The following is a 15,162-nucleotide window of genomic DNA, read 5'->3' as shown; positions in this document are numbered from 1 at the left end:
AAATCCAAGCTCACCTTGCAGAGGGAGTGACAGCTTTATTTATGCTGCCTGCCCTCGCACTGTGTGCGGGAGTGTCTTTGGTGTGCCTGCTCCAGTACAACTTAAATATATCATAGCTGTTTTATATTTGATCCAAGAAAAATGAAATAATTCCTCATATGGTAATCTATCAGGGTCATAATTGACACATTAGAGAAGTCTCGCTTTTTTCTCTGCTATAGGCTATAGAGAAAATTTCAGGTGCTGGGGCTATTAATTTTTCACCAGTCAAAGGCACTAAATTTAAACTGAAAACTTGAAAGAATGAAAAAAGATGCACTTCAAGAAAATTAGATTTTCTCAGGGTATTTGTCCAAGATCTACATTTACTGATATGTAATTTATTAGACGCTTCAACACAACGAAGTAATCATAACCCAGTAGTACAAGGATTGCATTTTACTCTTTATGGCAGAAAAGTTTTACAAATGTCTTAAAACCACTAAAAAAGCAACAGTGAGAAATCCTCACAGACATCAGAATCAACATATTTGACAGAAGTGTGTGTGTTATCACGGCCCATTATTTTAAATGAGAGTATTCTATCTCAAGAACTGGAACGATACAGCAAATAATAGAATAAATGGGAATGTAAAAGTCAAACAGCATGACAGAAAATGCTCAGACTTAGAAAAAGAAAGCTTTTTAGGATACAGATGTGTTCTAAAAATCCTCTTATGAGAAAACGTGCTCCATTATCACAGAAGGAAAGAAACGCAAGGTTTTCTTTCATTCAGTGGGTATTTGTGTGATATTAAGGATGAAGAAGCAAATATTTAACAGCGAGGGTATTGCATACGGCTAACAATAATTCCTTTATCATTTACTCCAACGAGAAGATAAGTGCCATTTTCCTTCTTTGCAAATATATTTGCCAGCAGCTGTTTCAACATTTATAAAGACCATTTCCCCTGATTGCCAAATAACCATAAATTCATTTATGCATATTTTTGAGTTGGAGGCATAAAAATAATTACATGTCTGATTAAATCCACTTAGGCCTTCATGTCTTACTAAATCTACAATAGATATGAATTGTTACAATGTATTACATCTGAGGGCATAAATAATACAATGCAGATGTAGAGTCCAGCTTTTCTACAACAGAATGTGTGGCAGTAATTGACGCAAATACGGTGGGGATACATTATTAAAAATAATTTATTTTAGAAGCTGTTATGCAATGTCTGACACATAAAAGTGGGACTTCAGCTAGAAAAACTAAAGAAACTGTCCTTGTCTGTCATTGTTTCACTCTCCTGAAATACATATTCGATAGTTATTTTAATAAGCTTGTCATTAGAGGAGAATAATTAAGCCGAAAACTACTTTTTCTTAATATGCAAACTAAGGAAAATCATACGGACACTTTCAACTTTGCTAAATTCTCAAGGTTTATCAGTTGCTCTCCCCACCACCTGCCTCCCACCCCAAATTTCATCACTTCACCCACCTCCTCTGATGATTTAAACCAAGGTAATTTGAATGACTATAGTATGTGGAGAAAGACTTTTAGGGACTGTTCAAAGTTAAGAATCCCAATGCTTAGAAAGAACTGTTTGATTCCACTCTTTACTCCCTGCAACAGAGATGGAATTTTGCTTTCTTTTGATTGAGACTCAGCTTCTAATAACTTTAATCACATAATATTTAACCATATTTGTTACACCACAACACTTGGTAACACTTCATTTTGAGTGTCCCAGCATTATTAATTCATTTGGTATTCATTGTAATAACACAGATCATAATGAACTCATTTGGTATGCATGTGGATAAGTACTTCCATAGGAATTCTGTTGCATTTCAGCATGAATTAAACACACTCCCTAATTTCTTAGGAAAACAGGGATATACTGTATTTCTGAAGTACTGTCTTTCTTTGGGCTGATTATGAAGTCATACATAGAATTATCTTATACATCTTTACACACATATCATTTTATATGTGAAACAGCTAACAAACCAAAATCAGAGATCTTGGTAGATCATGGTATATTTTCTTAACATCAGCATTTCATGAATGCCGAGAGAAGTGATCTTTGCAATTGCTTTTCTCAGGCCAAGAAGGAAACAACCCTACATTCATTTCTAGAATCTCAAAGACAGACAATGTCTTTCTTTAAAAACCAGCACACAAATAACAAACACCCACAGAATAAAAGCCTTCTAGCCAGAGGGAGTTGGCATGTTCGTGTTCCTTCTCCCCTGCTTTTCCAGATCCCAGAGGTGCTCATGCTCTGCCGGCTCTGCTCCTTATACCTGCAATTGGGGTGTGCCACCTGTGTGATGTCACTTACTCGGCAAGGAGAAAAATTACCAGCCCCCCTATTACTATCCCAAGACGGCAAAATGCAGTGGCTTATCGAAGAATAGCACAAAATTATTTACGAGAGAGATCTCCTAAAATTCACTAACCTTCTATCACATCAAGGTTGCTAAAGTTATGGAGGCTTTCTCCTGTGCTCACAAAAGGAGCCAATCCCATTTTCTTTTCTGCCAGCAGAGATCACATTTCTCCATCCTATCTTACCCCTTGTATTAAAGAAAAGTAATGATACCAGGTTTGAGAGTGTGTGAGATTCTTTCCTGAGTTTTAGCTTCAAGCGCCAGGGGGTTCCTATGTTAACATGGGGGAGTATTTTTCATTTGTTTATTTGATGTTTAATTTTTTACTTTTTCTGGCTTACCTTATCTGGAAACTAAAATCAGGTGGCAGCATTAGGAAGTCAATCTTAGAGGATTTAAATCTTGTTTAAAATTAAAAGAAGGAATTCTTCTTTTCCCCTTATGTGAGTCTGCAATTTCAAGGTGGGGGGAGGAGAATTACTTTACTCTTAAAGCCTCTGAAAGTGTCTTAAAATGAGAACCTCGCAACACCATTTAAACCTTAGCATTATGTGTTCGTTATTTCTCAGTTATGATATGAATCGACAAGCGTACTTTAAAGAATGACACCTTCACTAGAGAAACACTTTCCCTCAACGCTGTGATAGACTCACAACAGTTCTAACACTTTCCATAAAAATTATAATTTTAAAAATGTTTAAAAATAACATTAGTACCGCACTATTACAAAACAGAAAATGAGGAGGAGGAGTTTGCAGTTAACGAAGAGAGCTATTTTTCCAGTACATTTGGAGATAATGCGGTTATTTTCAATGAAACCCCATGCAGGGAGAACAGAGGATTCAGTTCATGATTTGAACATCGTAGAGGAGACAGATCTGGTTTTTTCTCTTATGGTTTGTACTCCTGTTACATTTAATAGGAACTGTACATCAAGGCGTGGGGAGAGAGGTGGATTCCTATTTCGTACCTTGGAGAATTACCCACAATTCAGAATGTCTCTGACACCTGGGTACAATGGGGCAGGTTAAAAATGTTGCCTCCTGTGCATTCGAGGCTTTTGTTCATTTCAAACTTCAAGGCAGACCTCTCCTACACAAAAAGTACCTGGAAGGCATGCATTTTTGTTTGTTTAGGTTTGCAGTCCCCTCTCTGCAAATAGTTCTTATTAATCTTTGAGCTGAGGTATTTTGGAGATTCCAAAGCCAGTTACCTTGATGTTGTCTGTTGAATAGTGGCAGATTCTGTTTTGCTACTGGTGGCAAACAATTTAATTAGGAACACAAAATAGCTGCCTGCTTTATTTCCCCGCTGCCAGTGTCTGCTCCTTGTCTAAGAATAAGAAACTACCGCTATAAAAATCTCTTTCTTCCGGCTCTCGCTAATGAAACTTCCCGATTCCACTTGTTTCCCTGAGCTTTCTCTGCAACAATTTATTCTTTCTTTCTAAACAGACCTGTAGGTATGCAAGGCCGTTTGTAAATTATATGGTGCTGGCAATATCATGAAATATCATGACTGCAGTTTATGGGCAGATGAAGGGGGATGAGTTGTAACAAGAATAAATTACACAAAATACATTGGGGGAGAAATGGGAGAGCACTGGTGCCAGCAAAATTATTAAACTTTAGAGTGGTACTTGATGAGGACACTAAATTAAGTGACCTTATGATTGGATGGACAGAGCAAATGGGATTCTCAGGGAATTATCTTCCATTATCTTACAAAGAAATAAGGGGACCTAGTACCAAAAGCCCTGGTCAGAAAAATACAGGTGAACTGAATATTAGCAAATAAAGCAGAAAACAAGGATCCCTTTAGAATCATCCCAAAAGCACTACATAAAATCACATGCTGCTGAAAAGAGTAATTTATGGCCTGAGGCCACACATTTTCTATCTAATTTTGCCTTTTTTACAAATGTGTCTAGCCAAAAGCATAAAAGCTCACGTTGTCTCTGTAATTAGTATGGAGTTATGAAGAGCACTAACTAGAAAACCAGTCATGGGCTGTAGATTTCTTTCTCTAGCTTCCTTCATTTATCTGTGAAATAGGGTGGCAATAGAAACTAAGAATCATTAATACACGGCTGAATATAAACTGGAAAATGTAGGCCCACATATATGTGTATGTATATGCAATTCGCACACTGGTACTGTTTTTACTGAGGTAGAATTAATAGGCAATAAAATGCATAAATCTTACATGTATGGCTCAATGAGCTTTTGCATATATATGTGCACTTGCGACCACTACTCAGCTATTTTCATTACCCTAGAAAGTTCTCTTCTTGCCATACTCCCCCAGAACTAACCACTCTTCTGATTTCTGTCTTTAGAATGTTCTTAAAATCATAGATTTGTACTTTTATGTCTGAGATCTTCCAAATTCAATGCAGGTTTGGACTCTGTCCCTGTTCTCCATTATTAGGGATTGAGAGGGTTGGGGAAACGGAGTAGGCAATGCTGGAAACATCAAAAACCTCCTTTCCTCTTTTTTTTTTTTCCCCCCCCGATTCTTCACATCCTTACAGCTCAGTGGTGAAGAGTATGGGCTCCGTCATCTCTCAGGCTGGGAATTATTTTAGCTCCATCACTACCACTGTGCAGGGGAACTTACTTTACATCTGTAAGCCTTAGTTCTCTAATTAGAAAAATGGGATTAGTAATGACCTCTTACAGTAGCTGTGCGGGCTAGAGAGGGTGATCTCCATCAAGCGCTCAGTATGGCTTCTGGCCACTCAATGACAATATTAAGACTAGTTTGGAATGTTCTAAGTAAAAAAAAAAAAAGGAGCTCTTTGTTGGGCTGTTCTTGAGGATAGCAAGCAGAAGGAGCATGGCTTCCAAGCTCTGAAAACAATGGTTCTATTTTCTTTTTTTTTTTTTTTAATCAGTCCTAAACTAGCCTTAGACCAAAAATGTTGCTGAGAGGTGTTTATGCTGTGTCATTATTGGTCATTTTTGAATGAAGGAAACATTTTTCTTAAAAACGTATTCACATGAATTTCACATTTACCAATGCAGAACGGCTTGTTTTGAGACAACTGCCAGTGAGAATGGATAGGATTTTAGAGAATTAGAAATCATTCAGTTTATCTCCATTTTATAAATGAGGAAACAGAGGCAAGTCAGGCCATTAGTTTAAGGTCCATGAAAAAGACAAGATTTCTGATACATGGTCCAAGGCAATGGTTCTTAAAATCTGTTTCTCCAGCCATTGGCTCCAACATCACCTAATGCTGATGTTACTTGTTAGAGACGCACAGTTTCAGGCCACACCCAAGATCTACTAGATCAGGGACTCTGGGGCCAGGGCCCAGTAATGTGTGCTCTAGCATGCCTTCCAGGTGTTTAACCTGCTAAACTTAGACCCTCCGTCTAAGATCTCGATACCCTAAGTACTGTCTGTGGACTAGCAGAACCACCTTACCTGGAAGCTGTTGAGAAATACAGACTCTCAGGCCCCAGATCTACAAACTAAGATTCCTAGTTGTTACATGTGCCAATAAAGCAAGAAAGCATTGATCTACACTAGCAGCCACGGCCAGAACTATTTGAGCCTAAATTGTCTACCAGGATCTGTGCTGTTTTCTGCCATCAGAGCCCATGGACCCAATGTTCTTCCCCAAGGGTCTGCTAAAACAACTTCTATAACACCCAAAATTTGTTTGTCCTATGTGCCAGGTCCTGTGCTAAGACCCTCTGTGGAGCCATTTATGCTTCAAAATCCTTTAGTACAAAAATAATTATGCCTGTTTCAAGTAGTAGGAAAATAGTCTTGAGGAGTTCTTCCTCACATACGGTCATGCCATTAATAGATGGAAGAACTGGGGTAAATTCTTGGCTCTTTTGCACTTTTTTTTTTATGATACAACAAGGCACCAGCTCCCAAGTCCTCCTGGACAAAGCACTTTGATCATTATCTAAATCAGGATCTGCTTATCTGTTCTTAGACCAATTTTAATTTATGGGAATCATAAACACTCTAAGGGTATCCACAGAAATGATATCTTCAGTATTACCCTGGCTGAGATTTGAAAGGAGAGATTGATGATAGCTCAGGGTAATAAACCAGGCCATTGCCTCTCAGACTACCTGTAGTGAAGGACTATTTTCCCCCTACCCCACTCTGCCATATACCAATTATTTTGTAATAACCGATACAATAAATCAATGGAAAAATAAGACAAAAAACACAAGCCAACTTTTTAAAAGATTCAATAGATCTAACTGTCAAGTTACTGTGAAATTTTCTAATGCTTACTCTCACTTTCTATACTTATGTTGTCACAGACCAGTAACAGCTTGCAGACGAATTGTTCTGGAAGTACACTTTGAGTAGCAAGAAACTGGGTGATCTGTGAATTAAGATTGAGGTATAGTCTCAACCAGATTTAAACCACTAAAAAAAAAACAGGTTACAGAAGTTCCCATCATGGCTCAGTGGTTAACGAATCTGGACTAGGAACCATGAGGTTGCAGGTTCAATCCCTGGCCTTGCTCAGTGGGTTAAGGATCCAGCGTTGTCACAGACCTGGCTCAGATCCCTCGTTGCTGTGGCTCTGGAGTAGGCCGGCGGCTACAGCTCCTATTAGACCCCTAACCTGGGAAATTCCATATGCCATAGGTGTGGCCCTAGAAAAGCCAAAAAAACATAAAAAAACAATAAAAGATAGCATTTTATTAGCATTTTTCTTGATCTTGACTTTTCACTTAATGATTAGGATAGATATTATTGTATCCATTTCATAGACGAGAAAGCAGACTGAGAAGGATTGCCTCATATGCTCAGAAAAATAGCGCTTGTACTGGCCAAAGCAGGGCATCAAACTTAGGTTCATGGCCTCCAAGCCACAGCTCTGTTCATAGCACCCTAGCCATGGATGTTTTCCTTCTGCAATTCTTCATCCACGTAAGCTTTGGATTCTCTTTGGATACCTATCCATCCCTAAGCATTACGACTTCTTGGCCCTCCTGGAGGGTACAATCTTCTCGCCTTGGCCTCTACCTACATTTTTTTTAGAGCTAATGATCTTTTACTCTTTTTTTCAAATTCAGATTTAGATGACCTATCTATTTATCCTTGAGCTTACTCCATGCTGGATGACAGTATGCCTAAAAAATGTGAATATATGTCTCTATTTAATGATAACCACTGGCCAGTTTTCCCCCTCCTCTCTGGGGTGAGATCACAAGATAGGGAAAGTTTGTTTTCATTACTTCCCCTCTCTTGGTGCTGTGTCCTCATCCCCAAGTCAGTGACCTACACACAAATACCCCTTTTTCTTCATTTCTTTAGTAAAATAATCTCTCAGGGCATTCACTCATGTAAAGGTGTAATGGCAGCCATCAACACTAAATATTAGCTCCCTAGAGGTATTTGTCCTATTTTCTTCACTATTGTATTGACATAGACCAGCAGTATGCCCCTCCCATGGTACATGCTCAGAAAGTATTTACTAAATCAATGTTAACAGAATTTGTAAACAGGAACTGATATGTAAGTGTCTATCACTTACCTGGTACCACATTCAGTGTTCTAATGGTTTTTCTTTAACTCATGCCTACCTCATTCATCTCCCTGCCTCTGGTCTCCCTTCAAATCTATCCTTTGCATATCTGTCTGAATGATGACTCTCAAATTCATATCTGATTATGCCACTTCTTTGCCTTAAATGCTTTCTGTACATTTCTATGGCCTTTAGTCAGGTGATATTCAAGGCAGTAGCAGTAGAAGCAGGAAGAAGTCGCCAAACACAGGGCTATTTAGAAGTTGAAGTTGATAGGAAATGGGATCCAATTAGATGAGGGGTCTGAGAAGAAGAAAGGCATTGGTGGTGATGTTAAAGAAAGGCTGGTGGGAATAAGTGATTATGTGAGTATGCCTGCTTATTTCTCTGGTTCTTGTCCGCCACCTGCAGCCCTACTCTGCCTTCTCCCAAAATGTACAAAGTCCAGAGATAGTCCCTTAGACTCATCTTACAGTCTGGTAAGGAATTCAGAGATGATAAAATATAATTTTAAGATCTTAGTAATATATTTTAGAAATATGCATTTAAAAATTAAATATAGTATTTATTATATATACTATTCCATATATTTATATTTTATCTTTCTTTCTTTCTTTTTTTTCTTTTTAGGGCTATACCTGTGGCATATGGAAATTCCCAGGCTAGGGGTCAAATTGGAGCTGCTGCTGGCCTATGCCACAGCCACAGCAATGCCAGATCCAAGCCACATCTGCAACCTACACTACAGCTCATGGCAATGCTGGATCCTTAACCCACTGAGTGAGGCCAGGGATCAAACCTGCATCCTCATGGGTACTATTCAGGTTCAGTTCCACTGAGCCACAGTGGGAACGCCAACACATATTTATTAAATATAGTAATATATCTTTTAAAAAGGATGCTATTTTTCCATGTTTGTTTTAGGCATCTGATTTTCTCATTGTGATGCCAATAAAATTCTTAAAGCTATACACCTGGCATTCTTATTTTCTCTATAAGAAGAGGAATAGATGGGGAGAAAGAATATTTAGATGGTGTCTCACTTCCCTTTGGATGTTCGTTGTGAACAAAACTCCAGAACAGAACAGAATGGGTGGTGGAAGCAATCAAGAATAGAAGAATGAGCTTGGGCTTATCAGACACAACTTAGAATAGATTTACAAGGAGATCCTGCTGAATAGCATTGAGAACTTTGTCTAGATACTCATGTTGCAACAGAAGAAAGGGTGGGGGAAAAAATGTAATTGTAATGTATACATGTAAGGATAACCTGACCCCCTTGCTGTACAGTGGGAAAAAAAAAAAAAAAAAAGAATAGAAGAATGATCCTGGGGACCATCTGGGTCCAGGTAATAGGCAGAGGGAGGCAGAGACCATGGGAATTTAATGGCACCAGATCAGAAATCAGACCTAATTAGGTCCTCTCTTCCACATATTTACTGGATGATCTTAGGCAAGTTACTTAAAGTTATGGTTCCACCATCTATAAAATGAGAATTACAATAGCACCTATCTCATAGACCTAGCTCATAGACCTAGCACAATGCTTAGCCTCTGCAAATGCTCAAACATAACTATTATTATAATAATTACATGAGTTAACAATAGGAAAACCATGATGATCTCTAGGGCAGATGAGCAGAGTATCTCCAAAACGCTTTGCCATCTAGAAAAGAACTATTTTCCAAGATTTCCACATGGAATTTGTGTTCACTATGGTATTTGTCTCACATTGGTATAATTAAGAATAAAGAGACATAGTTAATATTCCTTTCAAAGAGCAGGAAAAGTCTTTTCTATTACAATAATCAATAAAAAAGAATAGATTTCTGGGTTAGTGAGGAAACCAAAACTAATTTACAAAGTGTGGTTTTGAAGATGTGTCATAGGATGGAGAATGTCCCTCGGCTTATTTCCTCCTGTTCCATAGAGAGAAAACCTTGTGCTACCAGGACAGTGAGACAGAGTTTAGGGGTAGCTAGGAGAGCTTATCTGAGACCTCCTGATACTTCTAAAACTCTGGGACAATAGCTTCAGTCTATAGAACAGTGGGGTCCAGACTTGAGCCTTCATCAGAATCCCTGGACGGCTTCTAAAACAGAGATTTCAAACCACAATGTTGTATTTTTAAAAAGTTCCCCAAAGTGATACCCATATGCTGGTCTGGGACCATAATTTAAGAACTATGGCTTTAGAACTGAGAGGTCATTCCCCAGCTGAAAAGAGATTTAAATGATAAACTCTCCTTGCTGAGCTGGTAGCATTATTTTTAAAATGTTCTTCAGACATGGAAGCAAGCTAAATGTCCATCAACAGAGGAATGGACAACGATGTGGTACATATATACAATGGAATGTCACTTAGCCATAAAAAAGAATGAAATAATGCCTCTTGCAGCAATATGGATGGACCAGAGATTCTCATACTAAGTAAGATTGAGAAAGACAAATATCATATGAGGAGTTCCCGTCGTGGCTCAGTGGTTAACGAATCCGACTAGGAACCATGAGGTTGTGGGTTCGGTCCCTGGCCTTGCTCAGTGGGTTAAGGATCCGGCTTTGCCGTGAGCTGTGGTGTAGGTTGCAGACTTGGCTCGGATCCTGCGTTGCTGTGGCTCTGGCGTAGGCTGGCGGCTACGGCTCCGATTAGACCCCTAGCCTAGGAACCTCCATATGCCGCTGGAGCGGCCCAAAGAAATAGCAAAAAGACAAAAAATAAAAAAATTTAAAAATATCATATGATATCACCTACCTGTGGAATCAAAACAAAATCATCCAAATGAACTCATTTACAAAACAGAAACAGACTCACAGTCTTTGAAAACAAATTTATGGTTACCAAAGAGGGAAATTGGGGGGAGGGATAAATTAGGCATTTGGGATTAATATATACACACTATTATATGTAAAAAAAGATAATCAACAAAGATCTACCATATAGTGTGTGTGTGTGTATATATATATATATATAGTATAGGGAACTTTACTCAATATTCTGTAACAAACTTTATGGGAAAATAATCTGATAAAGAATGGATATATGTATATGTATACCTGAATCACTTTACTGTACACCTGAAACAAAACATTGTAAATCACCTATACTCCAATATAAAATAAAAATTAAATTAAAATAACCTATTCTTTCCATTAAAAAATAAAGTTTTATTGGAACACCAAAAAGAGAAAAAAAAAGTATTCTTCTTGGAACACCCTCTGTGGGCCCTGACAATTTTTTTTTTTAAATTGTTATCTCCTGGCCCTTACATTTCAATATACATTATCAGCATGTTCCTGTGCCTTTTTTCTTTCTTGACAGTGCAGTTTCTTCAGCTTTCTCTTGCACTACCCTTCTCCTTCCAGAAATCTTGCCAATGCATTCTTGGTTCATGCTTTGGCATGCTTTGTAATGCATTTTTCCTGCTTTGTATTGTAAGTTTTGCTTGTTTCATAATTGGAATCTTCCTTTTGCTCTTACCTCTGACCTAACATTTCCCTCAAAATCTTTGCATCTTTTTTTTGTGTAAAGAACACAAGAATATCTAATAGAACTAAGAGTAATAGGACACTTCATCAGACTATGCTCACCACCTAACACACATTATTTTTAACTAAAAGCATAATTAAAACTAAAATACCAGCACTTACAATTGATGCTTTAGGCTACGTGTAATGAATTGACTTCTTTATCAATTTTATTAAAGATTTTGCTACTAAGTTTGCTTACATCAAGGGATACTTGTGCTAAAAACCTACTGAAACTTTCACTAGCTTTTTAAACTTTTAAATTATTTTTTTTTGTTTTGGTTTTAGTGTAAATCTTAATTTAGAGCCTGTTGTGGCCAACTATAATGTTTACATATCAATTTTCGACACTATCTCAGCTGCACCTAATTTTGTATGGCAATTTTGGGATTGGCCAGACATAAACAGTTCATAAAATGTTCCTCAAATATGGATATATGGCTGAGTATAAGAATTCTAGTGAAGTTTTAGCTTTAACTTAATTTTATACTCTTTTCACTTGAGAAGACAAAACAGATACTCGCATTTTGTTACATGAATATCTTCCTCATCACTGTGAAAAAATGAACGGTTTGCACATTCATCAAAGAGAAACCAAGCGCATATGTGTGCACGCGCACGCGTGCCTGTGTTTATCTTTAAAAAAGCACTGCCTCTGCGCTAGGCTGTACTTAACCACAATGACAGTGACTAGCATATAATAAAAGATTGCATTAATTTGTACTCTGCTTCAGAAAAGAGCATTTAAGTCAGCTCCACAGATACAGGAAATAGGTTTCTTTTCTAAGGAAGCAGAAAAGGAAAAAAAAAATACAAACTCAACTGTATGTCCGGTAAACTGGTCAAAAAAAAAAAAAAAAAAAAAAGCATAGATGCCCTGTCTCTTATAAGTTGAATTTTCTCCTAAATTCCAAAGACTTTTGGTTTCATCCAGCCACTTTGAAGAACTAAACTTAGGAAACAATAAAACTTCAACCACATTTTCTCATGATTAAATGAGGAAGAGGCACAAGAGCAAGATGAGTAAAGACAATGCAGCATAGAGAGGATTTGGCTAGGGAAAAAGGAAGCAGCGAAAGACTTCAAATTCCTCTTTTTGGCTTATACTTCTGAACCACATGTGTGAATTCTCTACAAATGAAATTTAAAAGTCTCTTTTTTGATGAGTTTTAAACCATTGCAGATTATCTCATTCATCAAATTTAGCTCGAATGTCCTAAACAGGAACATTTTCACTTTAAAAAAAAAATTTATTTATTTTTTATTACTCAGTGAATTACATTTATAGTTGTACCATGATCATCACAACCCAATTTTATAGGATTTCCATGGACTTCCCGTGTGGCTCGCAGCATAACATTTTCACTTTTAAAAAGTTTTGCAAACAGCTATCTTGCAAAAAATAATTCTCCCATATTTTATAATAACTGGGAACATTTCTTCTTCCTTTTTTCCTAGGGCCGCACCCATGGCATAGGGAGGTTCCCAGGATGGGGGTGGAATCGGAGCCGTAGCTGCTGGCCTATACCACAGCCATAGCAATGCCAGATCCGAGCTGTGTCTGTGACCTACACCACAGCTCATGGCAATGCATGATCCTTAACCCACTGAGCAAGACCAGGGATCGAATCTGCTTCCTCATGGATGCTAGTCAGATTCATTTCCACAGAGCCATGATGGCAATTGAACTGGGAACAAGTCTTAAACTTCATGTTTGGCAAAGATCAAGTTTTAGTAATATACTCTGTGAAGAGAATATGAAAGTTCAGGCAAACTTATGTTGGTGGGAGTATAAATTTGTGTAGTGTCTATGGAAAGTGCTTTGCAATATTTATTGATAACAGCACCAGTAACCTGTGATCTAGCAATTCTCTATGAATTTAAGCTACCTATGTAATTTCACACAAATGGAAAGACACATATTCAAATGATACTCATTGAGATGTTATTTGTAATAACATTTGTCAATGTGTGACTGATTATAAGTTGTTTATCCATCTGATGGAATTGTATGCAGCTATTAAAACACACGCAATATGCATTGATGTGGAATGATCTCAAAGACATGTTAGGTAAGAAAATGCATGTTTATATTTGTTTTGCATTTAACACCTCTCAGGCGATATAGAAAAAGCTGGCTTAAGTGGGAAGGTGTTAAGTATGGCAGGGAGCCCTGGGTGGGAGGGCAATTTCACTACATTCTCTCTAGGACATTTTGAATTGTATACTCTGAACATCTATTTCTTACTCAAAATGAATAAAACATTTAAAAGCCCAGGGAACCTCAAGATACAAATAAGTTTGCAATGACTGACTTAGTCTAACTTATTTCAATGACTTCAATAACCCAAGAACTGAAAGTCTGAATCTTTTGCTTATGAATGGAATTAAACTTATTATATGCAGAAGGCAGAAGTCTTACCCTAGACCACGCAAATACAGGGCCAGAAATTATTTCTTTTTAACCACATATTTCTCAAACAGGCATTTGTAAAACTAAAACACATCCATTCTTTGCTTTTCCTGACATGCCAAGTTAGTTAAGTTTAAAGACTGTCTCTGTAAGGTAAAATAAAGGAAGCTTTGTAGCCATCATTAAATGTCTTCACTGTAAGATTTATTGCCATAATTGTGACAGAGCAAATTATTTTTTTCTTGGCAGCAAAAATAGCCTTAAAAAGAAACTAGGTATTGTCTTTTCTTCCCCAAGCAAAGTATAGATACCCCAAAAATTACATGGTGTCACAGAGCACGCCACAGTTAGAAAAAAAATGATGCAGTGCCTTCTCAGTCTTATTAAGAAAATTACAGTTAACTCTTTGTACCTTTGAAGGATGTCTCTGTCTGATGAATTTTGTTATTAGAACCAACATTCAGCTGGAAATTGTGGATTGAAACGAACTCATTTTGGACTTAATAAAGTAGATTCTGAAATAAAACAGAAGTGTCATGGTAGTAGATGTAAATAATATGAGGCTTTTGTGGAGCTATTGGTGAGAAAACATAAGCAATGTAAAGGATCCCTACTCTATCAAATAATTGACAGGTGGGTTATTAATGTACTAAAGGAAGGGACCATGTCATTTTCTGCACTACTATCTACACAGACTCATGTCATGTGGGTTCGTGCCACTCACTCACCCACAAACTCATTCTTCTTATTGGCCCTTCAGTCACCACCCGCTGGTCTCACTGCTAGCTGCTGGGAGACCCAAAAGGACATGAGATACAGTTTCTGTCCTTTGAGAACTTCCAGGTTAGTAAGACGGAGGTTGGGGGAAAGTGAACACAGAAAAAGACACATTTAATGCCATATAAGAAGTGTAATAAGAGAGAAAACCACTTAGGAGCCCTAAGGAAAGTCACCTAATTTGGTGTGCATAGGTTTGTGAGTCTCAAGAAGGTAGAGGGGGAGGATCATGGAAGATTATTGGAGGAGGTGATAGTTGAAGGGAATTTCAATGAAACGTGGAAGTTAGCCTCTGTGTGTGTGTGTGTGCGCGTGCGCACGCGTGCGTGCGTGTGTGTGTGTGTGTGTGTGTGTGTGTGTGTCTGTCTGTCTGTCTAAGGCAGAAGCAAAGAAAAAGTGCAGGGGAAAAATGCAACCCTAAAAAGATACAGAGCTAAGAAATATCAAGGTGAGGGTGGAGGACAGGTTCATGCAGCTGTGTTCAGGAGCACATGGCAAAAGGCAGAAAGGAGAAAACATGAGTGTGAGAGAGAAGCAGGATCCACACA

The sequence above is a fragment of the Phacochoerus africanus genome, chromosome 11 (assembly GCF_016906955.1).
Source record: "Phacochoerus africanus isolate WHEZ1 chromosome 11, ROS_Pafr_v1, whole genome shotgun sequence".
NCBI lineage: Eukaryota > Metazoa > Chordata > Mammalia > Artiodactyla > Suidae > Phacochoerus > Phacochoerus africanus.
This window is presented reverse-complemented; position numbering follows the sequence as displayed.